We start from the raw sequence: 18292 nt of genomic DNA, 5'->3' as shown, positions 1-18292 counted from the left end.
GTAATAAATGAGAACAGGAAAACAACCAGAGATACAGTAGAAAGGAAAAGAATGTTAAGGGATTATCTTGTCCAATAAATTGGAAAACACTGATGATTTTCCAGGAAGATATAAATACCAAACTGATCCCTGAAGACAGGGAAAAATCTAATCAGTCACATAGATACCAAAACAGTTATCCAAGAACTAATCCTCCAGAAAAAGTACGAGATCAAATAAGTCATGAATGTGAACGCTACCAAACTGCAAGGAACACACAATTTCAATGATAGTTGAACTGTTCCATGGAAAATGGTGAAAGCTTCCAAATTCTTTTCAGGAAGTCAGCATAACATTAGAACAAAATCTGATCAAGGGAGCATCAAAAGAGGAGAAGAAAAAAATTAGAAAATTAGACTACTCTCATGAATATTAATGTAAAAATCCTAATACTAGCAAAGAGAATACAGCAATACATTTTTCTAAATGACCAAGTGGGCTTTATACCAAAATTCAAAATTAGGAAATCTATTAATAAAATTCATTATATTAATAGCTTAAAGTACAAATTATCTCTACATAGTAAAAAGGTATATGAAAAAATTCAATATGTGTATTTAAATATAACAACAACAACAACAAAAAACACAAATGAACATCCATGTCTACAATACCAAGATTTAGGGAATGATATTTTACCATTCTTGCCTTCAGATTTAAAAATATAAAGAATTATAGACACCTTTCAGGACAGACCCCCTTACACCTTTCCTTCCCTAGAGGCAATTACTATCCTGATGTCAGGGTAGACCATTCCGGTTTTCATTTCATTTCATTTTTTAATTTTATTTATTTATTTACATGGCTGTGTCAGCACAGCCAAATAAATCCCTCTTAGTTGTGGCACGAGGGATCTTCGGTGCAGTGCCCAGGCTCTTCTTTGCAGCTCACGGGCTTCTCTCTAGTTGTGGCGTGTGGGCTCCAGAGCACACGGGCCCAGTAGTTGCAGTGAGCGGGTTTAGTTGTCCCGTGCGATCTTAGTTCCCCCACCAGGGACCAAATCCAAGTCCCCTGCATTGGAAGGCGGATGCTTAACCACTAGACCACCAGGGAAGTCCCGACCATTCCTGTTTTTAAATCTTGATCACATACATATATATCCCTAAATGCTACACACTCTAGTTTTGCAGGTTTTTAAAAAATTTAACATGAGTGCTATACCATACATATACTTCTGAAACTTGCCTTGTTTCTCTAAACCCTATCATCAAGATTTATCTATGCTGATATATGTAGGAAGATTCTAGTTCATTTATTTTAACTGCTGTATAGCATTCCATTATATGACTAAATCATGAAAGTTGTTTAATACAGTCCCCTATTGATAGACATCTGGATTGTTAACAATTTTCTGCTTTTATAAATTATGCTACAATGAACTTGCTTGTACATAGTGCAAGAGTTTCTCTCGGATATACTAAGTAGCATCCTGGGCTTATAGGAATGCAAATGTTTAAACTGACATACATTGCCAGTTGCTATCTTAGTAGTATTATCAATTCACACTTATATCAGCAGTGATGAAAGCTATTTCCCCACATCCTCTCCACATCTGAGTGTTATCAGGCTTATTAATTTTAGTAAATCTGATGACAATGAGTTGGTGTTTCACTGGAGTTTTCCTCTGCATTCCCCTTATTACTAGTGAAAGTGAGATTCTGCCGTACATTCATTAACCATTCTGTTTTCTTCTTCTTAGAACTGGCTGTAATTTTTGGTCCCTTTTCTTGTGTATTCTCTTTTACTTACTGAATTACAGACCTTTATTCATTCAGGATACTAATTTTTAATTAGTTATGTGCAACCTTGTCTCCCTTTTTTTGTCTTTTGATTTCACTTACGCCGTATGTTATGTCAGAGTCTTTCTGTAGTCAAATGTATCAGTCTTTTCCTAAACAGCTTGGACTTCTTAGTCCTGACTACTATGTCATACAGATGCCCACCTACCTATAATTTTCTAATAGCTAAAAATCTGTTTTTCCATGTTGATTTTCCACATTGATCAATCTACAAATTTTTGTGTATGGGAAAACATAGGGACCTGAATTTTATTTTTTAATATAGATGACCTGTTGTACCAGCACCATCTCTTGAATAATCCATTCTTCCCCACTGATTTTGTAATCTGCTTAATATATAATGTTTATAAATAAGTAATAAAAATAGCAACTATTCAACAAAAAAAAGTAAAGAATAGGAAGACTTAGTCCACAAAAAAGGAAAAATAGGTGGCTTTTTAAAAAGTGAAGTTCCCTGGTGGCCTAGTGGTTAGGATTCCGGGCTTTCACTGCCATGGCCTGGGTTCAATCCCTGGTAAGGGAACTGAGATCCTGCAAGCTATGCGGTGTGGCCATAAATAAACAAACAAACAAATGGGAATTCCCTGGTGGGCCAGTGGTTAGGACTCATAGCTTTCACTGCTGTGGGCCCAGGTTTGATCCCTGGTCGGGGAACTAAGATCCCGCAAGCTGCGTGGCACGGCTAATAATAATAATAAAATAAAATTTTAAAAATAAAATAAAAAAGTGAAAAAGTGTTCCAAATTTAAAAATGCTATTTTTAAATTTGCATTTCTCTTATCAGTGAAAAATACCAAATGCTTTGAAACATAATGCTTGGCAACGGTGTGGGAAACAGGCACTAATTCATAGGTTGTGGGGAGTAGAAACAGGTACACCCCCCATGGAGAGCAAGCTGAAGATACATGTTAGTATCAGTGAAAGCCATTTGTAACAGAAGAATAAAAACTGAGAGGAACTTAAATGTTCATCAATGAGGAAATGGTTCCAAAATGTGCAGTATACTCACAAAACAGTATGTTAAGAGGCAGGTTATATGCAACGGAATAGAACAATCTCCAAGACATACTACAAGGAGAGAAATCAAGGTGCAAAATAGTACTACAATTGTGTCAAAAAATTAAAAGCTAAAGTATATGTAGAAGTATGCGTATGCATGTGTAGGTCCGTAGATGCAGAGAACAGCTCTAAAAGAATATACAAGAAACTGGTGATAGATATCTCCCTTTGAGGAGAGGAATGGGGAGTCAATAGGGGTGGGAGGGAGATTTACTTTTCACTGACTATCTTCCTGCTCTTGAATTTGGTAACATGTACATATATTACCTATTCAAAACTAATAGAAAAAAGTTAATCATTTAAAGGAAAAACATTGCTGATTGATTCTGTTCTTGCTAAAATAATGAGGCATCTTCTACCTTTCAGTAGGATGGGGAAAGAAGGTTTCATTTTACCCCTAAAGACTGAGGACCACAGTAATAGAGCTGCAGAGCCCACGAAAAACTGCAAAGATGGGGCAGGTAGTAGAATATTTCATACAAATGAATAAACAAGCAAATGAAGTTAGGAGGCCAACACTAAAGAACATGGACATGTCTACCTTGAGGTGCTGTAGTAAGAATTAACTGAGATAATACATGTGGGATGACTACAGGAGCTCTGACAACTGCAGCAACTTAGTTTCCTTGTTCAAAACCATCCTACTTTAACAAACGTTAGAATGTAGGAGTTTATGAGGGTGTGTGTTTTTATTTATTTATTTATTTATTTATTTATTTATTTATTTATTTATTTATTTATTTTGGCTGTGTTGGGTCTTCATTGCTGCGCGCGGGCTTTCTCTAGTTGCGGCAAGCAAGGGGCTACTCTTCGTTGTGGTGCGCGGGCTTCTCATTGCGGTGGCTTCTCTTATTGCGGAGCATGGGCTCTAGGCACGCGGGTTCCAGTAGCTATGGCACTTGGGCTCAGTAGTTGTGGCTCTCGGGCTCTAGAGCACAGGCTCAGTAGTTGTGGTGCGTGGGCTCAGTAGCTGTGGCTCACGGGCTTCGTTGCTCCGCGGCATGTGGGATCTTCCCGGACCAGGGATGGAACCCCTGTCCCCTGCATTGGCAGGTGGATTCTTAACTACTGCGCCACCAGGGAAGCCTGAGGGTGTGTGTGTGTTTTAACTCAAATGGAATCATAGTAGAGATCTTTGTGTCTCAGTACCCATATTTCTTTATCAATTCATAGTATTTTATTCTATGCGTCATGATTATTTAACATGAATAAAGGTGTTTTTCAATAAAATTTACATATATACACGTACATACACACAACCCTTCAGGCAGCTGACCCTGTGACCTTGAAAATTCTAAAATAACTAGTTTTTCAACAAACGGGACTCTTCAAGACCAGAAAAGGAAAGCCAGCTTTCCTGGGTTTTTTTTTAATCCCCAAATTATTAACTAACTTAGAAGGATTTAATTTTAAAGTACTAAAAGTGTCCTTTCTATACTTGCAAAGGTAACTTTACCTCCATTACTAGGACATTACTTCTGATATCGTGATGAAACCAGAGGTTTAGGCAACTTCTATTTCCGTTGTGACTTTCTTTAAAACGCTTCAACAAACAAATGCAAGTTCCTTGAATGGACTGCTTAAGAACTATATAATTATCACTATGAATGAATATCTGAATTTCTGGGTTAAATATGGAACTCTGAACAAGAATTGACAATAGTGGAAAGGAAATGAGCCTCGTATACAAGAGGCATGGTTTTCCATGATTTACATATAAAAACCTTCCTTAATGAGTTAAGTGAATACCCATCTCAAATATTACATGCTCATTTAAGTTCTCACTCTTATCCCAGAATATCTTTTAGAATTAACATCCTAACATTATATCTGTGCTTTTAAAACTGACATATTAAAAATATAAAAATCTAATTTAAATTTTCAAAATTAAAGTAAGACTTTTGTTTCAAAAAGAGAAATCACTGTTTCCTAACATGCAAAGGTGCACGGGGGACTTACCTGGCGGTCCAGTGGTTAAGACTTCGCCTTACAATGCAGGGGGTGTGGGTTCAATCCCTGGTTGGGGAGCTAAGATCCCACATGCCTTGTGGCCAAAAAACCAAAACATAAAACAGAAGCAATATTGTAACAAATTCAATAAAGGCTTTAAAAATGGTCCACATCAAAAAAAAAAAAATCTTAAAAAGGGCACAGATGGCAACATAGAGATGCCTGGGAGGAGGCGCCTGATCCCCTCCTGAAGGTGCAGAGGCTCCGCAGGTTCTTCTGAAATCTTAAAGAAGAAAGTTATGTCTTGTGCCTGCAAACTGTGTAAAGGGCTCGTGCTTCAGGGTTTGATCTCAGGAGTGAGCTGGGGAAGAGGCGAGAATGCAGCATGAGGACAAAGGGCGTCTCTTCACTGAGTCCTGCATTCTCCAATGGAGAATTAATTACATTATCACTATAAATCCCTAAACCGGGCCCATTCCCAGCCCTCGTGCCTCTGACTGGGGAGCTGACTTCCGCAGTCCAGCCCGATTCCTAGCGCCCTTCTGGAGAGTGAACTCAGGGAAATCCATCCAGCAGCCTCCACTGCCGGCAGCTCTGGACTTCCCTTCAGATGGGCCAACGTGTGCCTTCACTACCGCTGCTAATTTAGGTAAACACTGCTCGTTTAACCAGCACAGAGGAGTATAATCGACAATCACACAACAGAGTCAAATAGCAAGCAGGAGTCAGGAAAATTGAGGCTGAAGTAGGGTGGAGAGCAATGAAACAAATACCATCAGGACAAAAGAAGCCTTTAGGAAGGAGATAAAGTGTGGTAAGGGGAGGACGAGAGACAGAGCTTTTAAAAAAAAGAAAGTTGGGAAATTTCAGATAAATCATGGGTTTTCTATGCAAACCACTACACACGGCTTCTTTTCAGCCACAATAGTAAACGCAGTCCAGTCGGACGACTCAACGCTTGGCTACTCGGCTGCAGCCTGTAGTCTTTCCTCATTTGAATAGTATTTTAGGAATGTTTTGTCAAAGTGTCGGATGATTATTCACTTCTACCGCATTCTTCCCTTCACCATGATCATTATGGTCATAGTAACAATTTATTTGATAGGCAGAACATTCACAACATTAAATGATGACCTTTTTTAACCTGTTCAAATTCATGTATTTATTTGCCCACAATTCCTTTAAAAAGGAAGATTAACTTTAACAACTGTTGCTCATAGCAACACAGGAACAAAAGATTTTTCACATGCATAATCTAAGCATTTAATTAAAATTCACAAACTTGGATCTCAAACGGAGTCAAAAGTAGAAATGTAAGAATACTAGATTCCCAAATAGCAGCAGTTACAGAGTATATTGTTCAGCTATCACAAATACAAAAAAAGGGTAGCTTGTGACAGGGATAAGGAATGTACAAGTTTAAAGATTCTTTTATAACCACCATTTTAGTGAAGTGCTTATATTCTTCCAGGTAAGTTTCACAGCATAAATAAATCAAACAAAAATATACCATACTCTCACTAAGTTTCTATCACTTCCCTTTTACCAAGGCCAGGGCCTGAATACAAATCTAAGTAGCGTAAAGCAAACTCTAACAAGGCAGTTTACAGAAGGAGATGATTTTTCCCCTCAAGACTTAAGCTCAACTACAAGAGTCAAGGTAAAATAGAATTCCAATCAAGGTCTGTAATTTACACACTTGTGAAACCAAGGCAATCTCAGACAACAGATTGCCCATTAGGATTTAAATCAATGAAAAAGAGAGAGTTCTATTTAAGAATCTGGAAGAGCTGATCTGGGGCTGAGCTGTCGAGGAAAGCTTCAAGTGTTGAAATTAAGTCCTCAAGGGTAGCTGTGACCTCCAACCCCAAACCCAAGGCCAAGGGCTCTTCTGAGTAGTACCTGGAGGTCACACACAGCGAAAAGCACAGCTTTGAAGTCAGACAGACATAGGTGAGTCCTGCCACCTCTGCTTAACAGCTTTGTGCCCTGAGACAAGCCACTTTACCTGTTAAGCTCAGTTTCCTAAAATGGGGGTGCTAATCGTTCCTGTCAAAGGTTTCATTTATTCAGTAAGTATTTATTAAGAGCTTGCACAGAACTAAACACTGAAATACAACAGTGAACAAGACAGACACAGGACCTGCCATCATGGAGCCTGAAATGACATATATGAAGGCTCAACAAATAGTGCATATATCATCATCATCATCATCTTTAGCACAGTGGTGGAAAGTATAAGGTATGTTCCAGGGAGAACAAATACACCATCTTAGCTGGAACAAGGTTTCACTCCCCCCAAAATACTGGCATGCTTCAGGGCTCAGTCCTGGGACCTCTTCTTTTCCTTCTCTCCCAAGAGTCTCATCCCATCCCACAATTTAAAAATACTATCTATGTATACCCAAATTTAGCTGTCTCCCAAACTCCAGACTCTATATCCAGCTGCCTATCAGATATCTCCACGTACATGTCTTAATAGGCATCTCAGACCTATAAATCTGCAACAGAACTCTGGATCGCTGATGCAACTGGATACCAACCAACCATATTCCTTCCTTGGTCTTTTTCCCATTCGTAAATCACTAAATCCTTCATCCCTCTCTTTTCCTTATGCCTCACATATCTAAAGCATGAGTAAGTTCTTTCACTTTCACCTAAAAAACATATCCCCAATCCATTGCCAAAGCCATCATTCCAGTTCAAGATCTGATTGTTTCTCATTTAGATTATATCACTGCAATAGCTGCTATGATTCCTTCTCCGCAGAGCAATGATCTCTTTTTTTAAAAATGGGCAAGAACATATTTACACAAACACACACACACACACCCCATCATTCCTCCATTCAACTGAGAACTCTCCAGTGGCTCCCGGATGCCCTTAAAATGTTGATGGTCTACAAGGCGTACATGATCAGACGCCTTTTTGACCTCTCTGCCTCCGTCATAAGCCCTCCCACTCCCCCACCCCCATCTCTGCACTGCAGCCACACCAGCTCCCTTTCAGTTCCTTGAACATACCAACCTCCCTAGCACTTTGGGACAGTGCAGTCCGACAGAACTTCCTGTATCGACAGAAATGCTCTATATCTGCACACGTGGCTATTGAGCACTTAACATGTGGCTAGTGAGACTGAGGAACTAAATGTTTAACTTTATTTAATTTTGATTAATTTAAATAGCCACATACTCCTAGCAGCTATCATATTGAATACTGGACAGAGCAGGGCTAGGAACCTAACCTGTTCCTCTGCCTGGACTCTTCCCCCAGATCTTCACGTGGATGGTGCTTTCTTATCCTCATGGCTCAGCTAAATGTCAGCTCCTCAGAAAGGCCTGAGCACTCCACTCAAAGTAGCCCCCATTGACAGCATTATCACTGCACCTTGGTTATTGTCATCGAGACACATTCAGTGCTGCCTCTATAATCTGTCTCCCCCAAACTAGAATATAAAATCCATCAAAGTAGAGACCTTGCAGATTTTATTCATTGCTATGTCCCTAAGATACATGTACTTGGCACATAGAGTTTTCAATAAATGTTTGATGAATGGCTGAATGAATGAATGAGTGAGTGGATGACTAGGAGGCCAAGTCAGTAGAAGTAGGCTGGGGACAGATTGTGGAAGCTGCTGGAAGAAGGCAAGGGTCCTTCAAAAACTTGCATTTCATTTCCGTGAGTATGGGCTCTGCACTGTTCCTAAGTGTCCCGGGGGGGTCAGGCAGGCAAAGCAGGGGGCACAAAGGAACGGTACACACGCAAAGCAGGTCTCCACCCCCAACTGACTTGAAATCAATTTATGAGAACATTACTGATGCAGACACACGGATGCTCCTTACATATGAGACATCAGGAAATCTCTCAAGAATGTATCCACATACACTCTAAAGGCACACCTTTAGAGGGGAAAAGGACTGAAGGGGTATTAGACAATCAAGTTAGCTTTGTAGTCTTTGGAGCTGCAATAGCAAAACAGGGCATTAATGTTATGTTAAACATTCAGCCAAGTTAAATACCGGTTTAGAGACATACTGTCCTCTGAGAGCTGTCACTAGCTGTGTCACTTAGCAGAAAAGGGGGAGGGGAGGCAATGAGGGGAGTAAGTTAATGATCTGTTTCTAACAAGTTCAAACACCCTGAAAATCAGCAAAAAGGGAAAGAATAAAGTGTAGAGAGTATTACTGACCAGCCAAAAATTAGCAAACCTGGACGTAGAAGGTGGCAAAACTGACAACCCAGGGATACCACGTACAATACGGATTCCACACATTCCTTCATTGTCATAATTTCAAAGAAAAAAAAAAAGACTGGCATTTGAATTTATCTCTATTTAAAACCAAAACACTAAGAAAACTGCAAAGTAAAGTTTGGTCCTAAATGAAACTGTGTGCTCTTCAAAGTTTTGAGAGTAAACATTTTCTACCATGCTTTAAGCTTTACTGAATATCAGTGCCACTTAATAAAATTACCCTCCTGCATAAAACGGAGCAGTATAAGTAAAGTAATTCCACGGTCGCTCACTAAGTCAGAATCTTCCTCAGGAGTTTATAGCACAAATCTCTCTAGGTCAACCTTTCCTACAACGTGAATTGTCACTACTCAAGTTTGAGCCCGAGAGAAAACAGCACGAGCAGAGAGGCACCAGTGGCACTGAGGAAAGCCTCTCCACCTGCTAAATCCCAACACACTCATTTTTCCAGAAATATAATACCAGGGAGACTTATTTTGCTAAAAGTCACTATTAAGTCAAAATAATGTCTACATTTCTTCAAAACTAAATCTCCTACCTCCACCCCCAGTGAGATCAAAGCAGGTTAAATGGACACCTCTGTGCAAATTCTCTACTGGGACCACTGTAGCTCCTCCCATGTTACAGGAGTAAAGCAACAGCTCCCAGAGCTTAGCTCGGTTACTCTGCTCCTGGTCTACTTCCCAGTGGGCTCCGTTCTCAACGCTACTCACTGCTGTCTTCTCAGAACCATGATTTCTTGACTGACATCAGGGTTAATAGTACAGGAAAAATTATTTGCAGTGCGAAACAGTTTTAGCCCCTCATGGCATCTTTGGAACACCTGTAACTGTGACAGGCACCAGCTTTGTAAAGATAGTACATGGAATTATTTTCTATTTGATCATCATCACCAACTGTATGATTTTATAAATACTATCAATATGTCCCAAGAAAGTCAGTGTTTCCAACGATCAAAACAGATCACTGTTATATTTATATTGCCAAGAGTAAACTGTAAACAAACAACTACGGTACTTCCAAAAGTTTGTGGAGTTTTTTGCCTGTTTCTCTCCTGTCCCTATGTATAATTCCAGTTACGTCAGAGAAGAATGGGTTTGGAAAACTTTAAGTAACATGCTGCATGTCATTAGAAGAAAAGTAATAAGAGAAGCAAAGCAACTCCTCCAATTCGGCATCCATGTCTGATTTATTTTTATACAACAGTGCCTAGAGTCCAAATTATTTGTGAAAGCTATGATCAATGATCACTGATCAACATGCCGTTTTATCATATAAGACTAATATTTCTTTTAAATGTTTGAATAAAATATTTCAAAGACTTTATCATCTCACTTTACATCAGAGGTTCTGGAAAGGGCCAGAGAGTAAATATTTAAGGCTTTATGGGTCACATACAATCTTGGACACATATTCTTCTTTGTTTTTATTTGTTTGTTTTACAACCCTTTAATGATGTAAGACCCATTCTTAGCTGGAGGGCTACACAAAAAGAAGACTGCAGGCTAGGATTTGGCCCTTGGGCCATAGTTAGCCCACCCCTGCTTTTCAAGTATACCAAAAAACCATAATTATATAGTATGGCCACTTTGACTAAAGAAAAACACTTCCAACTGTTTTGTGTGTATTTCTGTAATTTTTTTTAAAGTAAACTAATTTTTTTAGAACAGTTTTAGATTTACAGAAAGCAAGCAGTTAATACAGTTTCCATACATCCCACCCTCCGTTTCCCCTATTGCAATGGTACATTTATTAAAATTAATGAACCAACATTGATACATTGTTATTAACTAAGATGCAGATTTCCTTATCTTTTACGTAATGTCCTTTTTCTGTCCCAGGATCCCATCAGGACACCCTATTGCATTTATTCATCCTTTCTCCTTAGACTCCTCCTGGCTGTGACAGTTTCTCAGACATTCCTTGGTTTTGATGACCACGTCAGTTTTAAGGAATACTAGTCAGACAGTTTGTGAAATGCCCTCTATTGAGATTTAGTGGGTGTTTTTCTCATGATTAGACTGGGGTTTTGATAGTTTTTTGGGAGAAAGATTGCAAAGAAAAAGTGGTCATCACATCATATCAATGGTATATCAACACGACTTATCACTGTTGACATTTACCTTGATCACCTGGCTGAGGCTATGTTTGTTAGGTTTCCTCCAACTGCTTTTTAAAAACAAAAAAAAATTAATTAATAAAAATGATTTTAATTCTTACTATATATTACTAGTTTAAAGCTTTTAAACAGCAAATGATCTTGAATAAGCTGGCTGTATGCATACACGCACACATTATGATTCATTATCTATGTGATTCACATCTATGCTTCTTAAAATATATTATATTTGAAATGAGGACAAAAATTAATATGTACTTTGCCAGTAGATTCTACTTTTAATTCACCCTAACTCTTCTTCCTTTGCCTATTAGGAGACACAAAAAAGGTGGGTAGAGTGGCAAAGGCTAAAAGGCTAGAATAAAGGAGGAAAACTTGGGTCATATTGAGGCTATCAAAACGCTGCAGGAAATGCAAATCAAAACCACAGTAAGATACTAGCTCATCCCACCAGAAATGCTAAAAAAAGAAAAGAAAAGAAAAGAGCAAGTGTTGGTGAGGGTGTGGAGAAGCTGGAACACTCATACACTCATACACTCACACACTCACACACTCACACACTCATACACTCATACACTGCTGGTGGGGATGTAAATGGTGCAGCCGCTGTGGAAGAGTTTGGCAGTTCCTCAAAAAGTTAAACATAGAATTAACATATGACCCAGCAACTCCACTTCTTGGTATTTTATCCAAGAGAACTGAAGACATATATTCATATAAAAATTATACATAAATGTTCATGGCAGTATTATTCATAATAGCCAAAAAGTAGAATAAACACAAATGTCCAACAGCCGATGAATGGATACACAAAGTGTGGTATAGCCATACAACTTATTATTCAAAGTCATAAAAAGGAATGAAATACTGGTACATGCTACAGCATGAATGAACCCTGAAAACATTATGCTAAATGTCATTAAGAAGCCAGACACAAAAGGAAACACACTGTATTATTCCATTTATATGAAATGTCCAGTATAGGCAGAAACATAGAGACAAAAGCATAGAGACAGAAAGTAGATTAGGGGTTGCCAAAGGCAGCAGGGGTGGGGGAAGGATGGGGAGTGAGCTCTTAATGGGTACAGGATTTCTTTTGGGGGTAATAAAAATGTTCAGGAATTACATAATGATCATGGTTGCACAACACTGTGACTATACCAAAAAAAACCCTGTATTGTACACTTTAAAATGGCTAATTTTATGTGATGTTTTTATCTCAATAAAAAATAAATAACTGGGGAAAAAAGCCACTGAAGACACTGAAAACATTCTGAAGCTATATATTTGGGAAATCATTTTTAACCCACAACTTATACACACACTGTGCCTTTAAAAATCCCTTTCCTACTCTTTATACTTCTGTGGTGATTTTTCCAGTAACAGGAGCTTCAGAAATGGATGAAGGGGGCTTCCCTGGTGGCGCAGTGGTTAAGAATCCGCCTGCCTATGCAGGGGACACGGGTTCGAGCCCTGGTCCGGGAAGATCCCACATGCTGCGGAGCAACTAAGCCCGTGCGTCACAACTACTGAGCCTGCGCTCTAGAGCCCGCGAGCCACAACTACTGAGCCCGTGTGCCACAACTACTGAAGCCTGCGCGCCTAGAGCCCGTGCTCTGCAACAAGAGAAGCCACCGCCATGAGAAGCCCGCGCACCGCAACGAAGAGTAGCCCCTGCTCCCTGCAACTAGAGAAAGCCCACACGCAGCAATGAAGACCCAACACAGCCAAAAATAAATAAACAAAAAATAAATTAATTAAAAAAAAAAAAAAAAGAAATGGATGAAGAAATTAGTCCAAAATTCTAACAAGAAATCAGTTCAACCAGTCAAGTTCATAGGACCGGAGCATACACAAGACTAGGGCCCTACGTCAAGGACGTTACACTTCATTAGGGCTAACACCGTTTCCTACTGTTTTGGTAACTCCCATCGGCAAAATGAGGCTGGTCACACTCCTCTAGAGTGGTGGCATCATTTTCCTACAGACAACTACTCCGAAAAACTGAGCAAGTGCCATCCACAAGGCAACATCTCCAGGCCCCAGAGGCAGGCAGCACAGGGCCTGGTCAGGCTGCAGGGCGGCTTCTACACTTTTGCCAGCCCACCAGGGCTTGCCCACAGGATACTGAAATCCTGGCTTGCTTGAAGGCCACATGTCACAGTGGCTGATTATGTAGCTCACAACTTAGTGATTTGCTGCTAAAACAAAAAAAGAAAAAATTACTTATTTATAAATAATAGTCTTTCTTCACAACGCAATTATTGTCCTGAGAGTTCCAACAAAATTAAGGTGCAAACTATGGACTAGTAAAGTCAGAGAAGAAACCTCAGTCATGGACCAGGCAACCACTGCTCACTCCAGCTAACATCACAGCAAACTGCTGAAAACAAGAAATATTCTGTCGGGAATTTTTGGAAGACAGCATAGTTCAGTTTAAATTAGGGTTTCCCATGGTGATTTTTTAAAAAAACCTTCTTTTAAGAACCTCTCCACACTTCAAATACCATAATCACTCAAATCATAGTAACCACTTGGCACCCAGACTTGGACGGAACCTGGAGAGGGACGACTCCCAGCAATCTATGACAAGGGCGGTTGTGATTAAGACTATTGGGGCTGATTTTGTGTTCTCTGCTCTTATAAGTAATTCACATATTTATACTGTTAGTCAAAATGCAGCAGCTTAATTCTCTCATTATTTTTAATCTAACTGGAAAATCAATTGTCTCTGGTTGTTGGTGGTTATGGCTATAGTTATGAAAACCCAACAATCAGAAATTGGAAACAAGAGTAGCTCAACTAGTAGTATTCTTTCATTAACTTCACGAACTTTCTGTATCAACTGACCTAACCAACATTCATTTAACATCTACCAGATACAAAGGATACAGAGAGCAGGAATAAGCAATTAGGTCTTTTGAAGAATTCACACTCCAGCAGTAAGTAGGTTTAGCAAAATTACTTGCTTTGACTTTGAAAGAAAGACAGCAGAGAGTTGCATACAGCCTAACCAGGTGCCACAAACTGGGCGTGGAGAGCCAGTTAACTCAGACACTGGTGACACCCAGCTGACATCCTCTTCCTCCCCACTGTCCCCCAGCCCCAGCCCCCAGGATTTCTTCCCTTCAATTAGAAAGTACAGGTTGCTCAACATCTGATCCAAGCCATAAACCAGAGATTACGGCCTATCAGCCCTTTTTAATGTAAAGTCGCTTTGTGTGGTGGTAACTCTTTTAAGTTCAACTAGACAAAGTTATTGTATCCCTGGGCAACGTCCAATCCGAGGACGGAAAGCAAACAGAATTCCACTGGGAGTCCGTAAAACCACTCATCCTGTCTCTGAGCCCTGCCCACCTTAGCCACCTACTCCTCCAAGAGGCAAATAAATCCATCATCCCACCTTTTTCTCCCACATTGAATACAGTGTTTTTTTAAAGCACCAGGCCATTTGGCCATGATCTATGGCCCACCATAAACACCATTTGGTGCGGTCAAAGGGTGCCCACGGTGAGCAAAATAAGAGGTGAGTGAGGGAGCAGACCTGCAAAATAACAGTTGGCCTACCTGGGGTGAGGAGGGTTGCCAAGGAGTCACAGATGAGGAGCTTTCCCCAGGACTGAGCGGGGGTGGGGGGGAGAGGAAGGGCAAAGTCAAGACTGTTACAGTAAAACTGTAATCTATGCAGGTTGATACAGAGCCCCAAACTGAACTTCTAATGTGCTCAAGAGTGCGCTGAACTTCCAAGTTCTACGTGGAATAGTACCGTGGTTCAATGGGGTCAGCTCGATGGGTCCCCAACCCACACCCCCAAGGCATTCACCCTACGTGGCCAGCTCAGGGATCAGAGCATCCTACCTAGTTGACAGGAACCTCTGAAGACCCAGAAAGACTGGTCAAATGGAAACCACCTAAGTATCCATCAACAGATGAATAGATAAAGAAGCTGTGGTATACAGTATGTGATATACAATGGAATACTACTGAGCAATAAAAAAGAACAAAATTTTGCCATTTGTGGCAACGTGGATGGACTTGGAGGGTATTATGCTAAGTGAAATAAGTCAGGCAGAGAAAGACTAATACTGTATGATATCACTTTTATGTGGAATTTAAAAAATACAACAAACTAGTGAATATAACATAAAAGAAGCAGACTCGCAGATACCGAGAACAAACTAGTGGTTACCAGTGGCGGGGGGCAGGGGTAACACAGGGGTGGGGAGTGGGAGGTACAAACTACTGGGTGTAAGATAGGCTCAAAGATGTATTGTACAACATGGGGAATAGAGCCAATATTTTGTAATAACTGTAAATGGAAAGTAACCTTTGAAAATTGTATAAAATGAAAAGAAAAATTGCATAAAAGTAAAAAATTTAAAAAAAAAGACTGGTCAATCAGCCTGAAAAGTCAACCCTGGGCGAAGAGGTTCTCCTCCATCCAGAGACCCCTGAGCATGCCCAGATGTGCAGGAAGACTAGAGGAATGACAAAGGACACAGGCTCCAGAGTCAGACTATCTGGCTTCGAATCCTGGCTCCACGTTTAACTACAATGGCAGTCTCCCTGCGACTCCATTTCCCCATCTGTAACTAGAAGATAATAACAGCACCTAACTCATAGGACTTCTGGGAGAATAAAATGAGATCACAGTTAAAGAGCTTAGCAGGGTGGCTGTCACACAGAAAACACTGAGAAAATGTGTGCAGTTCTCTACTATTTTCAGGGGTAACCGGAACTATCCGTCAGTTCCTAAATTGGAATGACAACACTACAACTACTACTCTTTGGTGAGGCCCTAGTTAGGGGCCCCCAAACATCTCCATGGGGTTGGTGGTATGATCTTCATTTTAGAGTTGAAAAATGGAGATTTAGAGGGGTTCAGACACTCATCTAAGCTTTCTCAGCTAATAAAGGTGGAGCAAGGAAAGCTTTGATCACATTGCAGCAGAGTCTGCATCATGTAATGGACCTCCAAAAGCTTAAAAGCATTTTAAAATAATACTTCAATATTCTAAAATCACTACTTATTGAATAAAAGTATGTTCTTGTGAAATCTCCCAGCCTTCCCCCATGACATCTGCATAATTACCTATACAATCAGAAATACCTCACAAATTCTGATAGACCATGAAAAACACAAAATTATCTTTCTTAACATAAATATGACTGGGTAAATCATCATGACCATCTTAATGAAATGGATTTAAAAGTTCAAAAGTACTGCAGACCCACAGTTTATCAAGTCACTTTTTTTTCAGGATTTGTAATTTGATCCTGTAAAAGAAGGGGCACATTCCAATAGGCCTGTGCAACACCTCTCTGCCCATATGTTTGGTAAGTGTGTAACAAAATGGCCTAGAGGTAATAGTTCCTCCAAATATCCTCTTCCACCATCTCTTACACTAGTTAGCAAGACTTATAGACACTTCACTGCCCTAAAATAAAACACAACCAAATTTAAACTATGTCAATGTTGACTCATCTCACAGAATGTCTTTTAAAGCTCTAATACTGAGATCCAGAAATATGTATAACCAGTCAAATTTATAAATACTTAAAGATCCAACAGCTTCAAGGCAAACTGGAATAATAACAAATCACCTTAGTCAAAACTGTTTGTCCCCATCAAATGAATTGGTTACCCAGTTTCCTAAAAACAGAGTTCATGATAATTGTTAATCCATTAACAATTTTAAATAAAAGACATGCTTAGCTTGTTTAAGAAGTAGTGATAAAGATAAGCCAAGCCATATAATTTTACTTCACTTTCTATTTGCTTTACCCAGGCATTACACAGTCTTGTAATCCTTGCTGGTAAACACAAATGAGATGATATTAACAAAACATGTAAATTGAAGTAAAAGAGAATCTAAAATGCCTAAATATTTCAAGAATGCATTGCAGTTTCAATAACCTGAAACTCCAAGTATCAGAAAGCAGAAAGAATTACCATACAACTGTAAAAGTCAAATATTTATACAGGTGCCTTAAAAGCCACTGTTGGGTGCACACCATCATCACTGAAATTTACTATCTGTTAAGTAGTTTCAAAGTGCAATAACTGGCTTGGAGCGTGAAGTTTATGACAACAACTAATACATCTGGAGAGACTGTGAAGGCGTGATGCTTGTCATAACTTTCATCAGGTCAGCAACACGCAGCCAGGCTAGAGCAAGACAGGACCTCAGCACAGGTGCCTTTTCTCATTTCAAGAGGGAAACCTAAACCGATACCTTCATGGATAATTTAACAAGGATTGTTCCATAAATTTATAATGTCACTTGTGACTTTCTTATAACTGCTCTTTAGTAGCATTCAAAAACAATATTCTTAGGATAAAAGTAACTGAGAACATAAAGTATGAAACTATTTCAGCTTCAAATTGAGAAAAGGGGGAATGTTTAATAGGAGAAGCACCTAAAAAGGTTATAAACCCCTAAGGCCACATTCCATAAAAAGGTGGAAAGAAATTTCAGAAATGATAAACATCCAAAATTTGGAATTATCCCTAATGGTATATTATTTAAATTTATAAATAGGAATACCTCCTTAATAGTTTACAAATTTACAATTAGGAATATCTCCTCTTATTCTTCCAATAATTCTAACTATAAGAAATTTTCCTTTTCAGGGTAAAAAGAAAGATGGAAAAGAGAAACAACATTTGTGAACATTCAGCTAAACTTCAGTTCCTGAACTCCTTAGATGATGATATTGTTATGTTTCTCCTCTTCACTTCTGAGCAGGAATAAAAAGTGTGTTGAAAACTACAAGAAACCACGCTAAGCTCAAGTCAGCGTTCCTCAATAACCAAGGTTCGGTTCCACTGTTCGTTTTACCACTTCTTACTTCAACACAGCATCTGCCTTTTCAAGATCTGAGAGTCAGTTCAAGTTTTCAGGTGAAGATAAACACTAAGCAGTAAACCCCCAAACAAGCGTCTCTAAACTCTGGGGGGCAGTCAGGTACACCCACCACCAGGGCCCAGCGAGGAAGGGTGCCCGGGGCCCCCCCAGGCCCAGGGCCTCCGGCCCGACCATGGTGCGCCCCGTCAAGAACGTGCAGGCAAGG

General features: G+C 39.6%; 1 protein-coding gene across 2 annotated transcripts in view; it reads right to left on the bottom strand.

Moving 5' to 3' along the window:
• The window catches only part of WWC2 (WW and C2 domain containing 2), a 163139-nt gene that overhangs the window by 143776 nt on the left and 1071 nt on the right, over positions 1–18292 (bottom strand). The window lies entirely within an intron of this gene.

This window comes from Eubalaena glacialis, chromosome 20 (assembly GCF_028564815.1).
Source record: "Eubalaena glacialis isolate mEubGla1 chromosome 20, mEubGla1.1.hap2.+ XY, whole genome shotgun sequence".
Classification (NCBI taxonomy): Eukaryota; Metazoa; Chordata; class Mammalia; order Artiodactyla; family Balaenidae; genus Eubalaena; species Eubalaena glacialis.
Note: the sequence above shows the minus strand (reverse complement) of the source record. Positions and strands in the feature narration are given on the sequence as shown.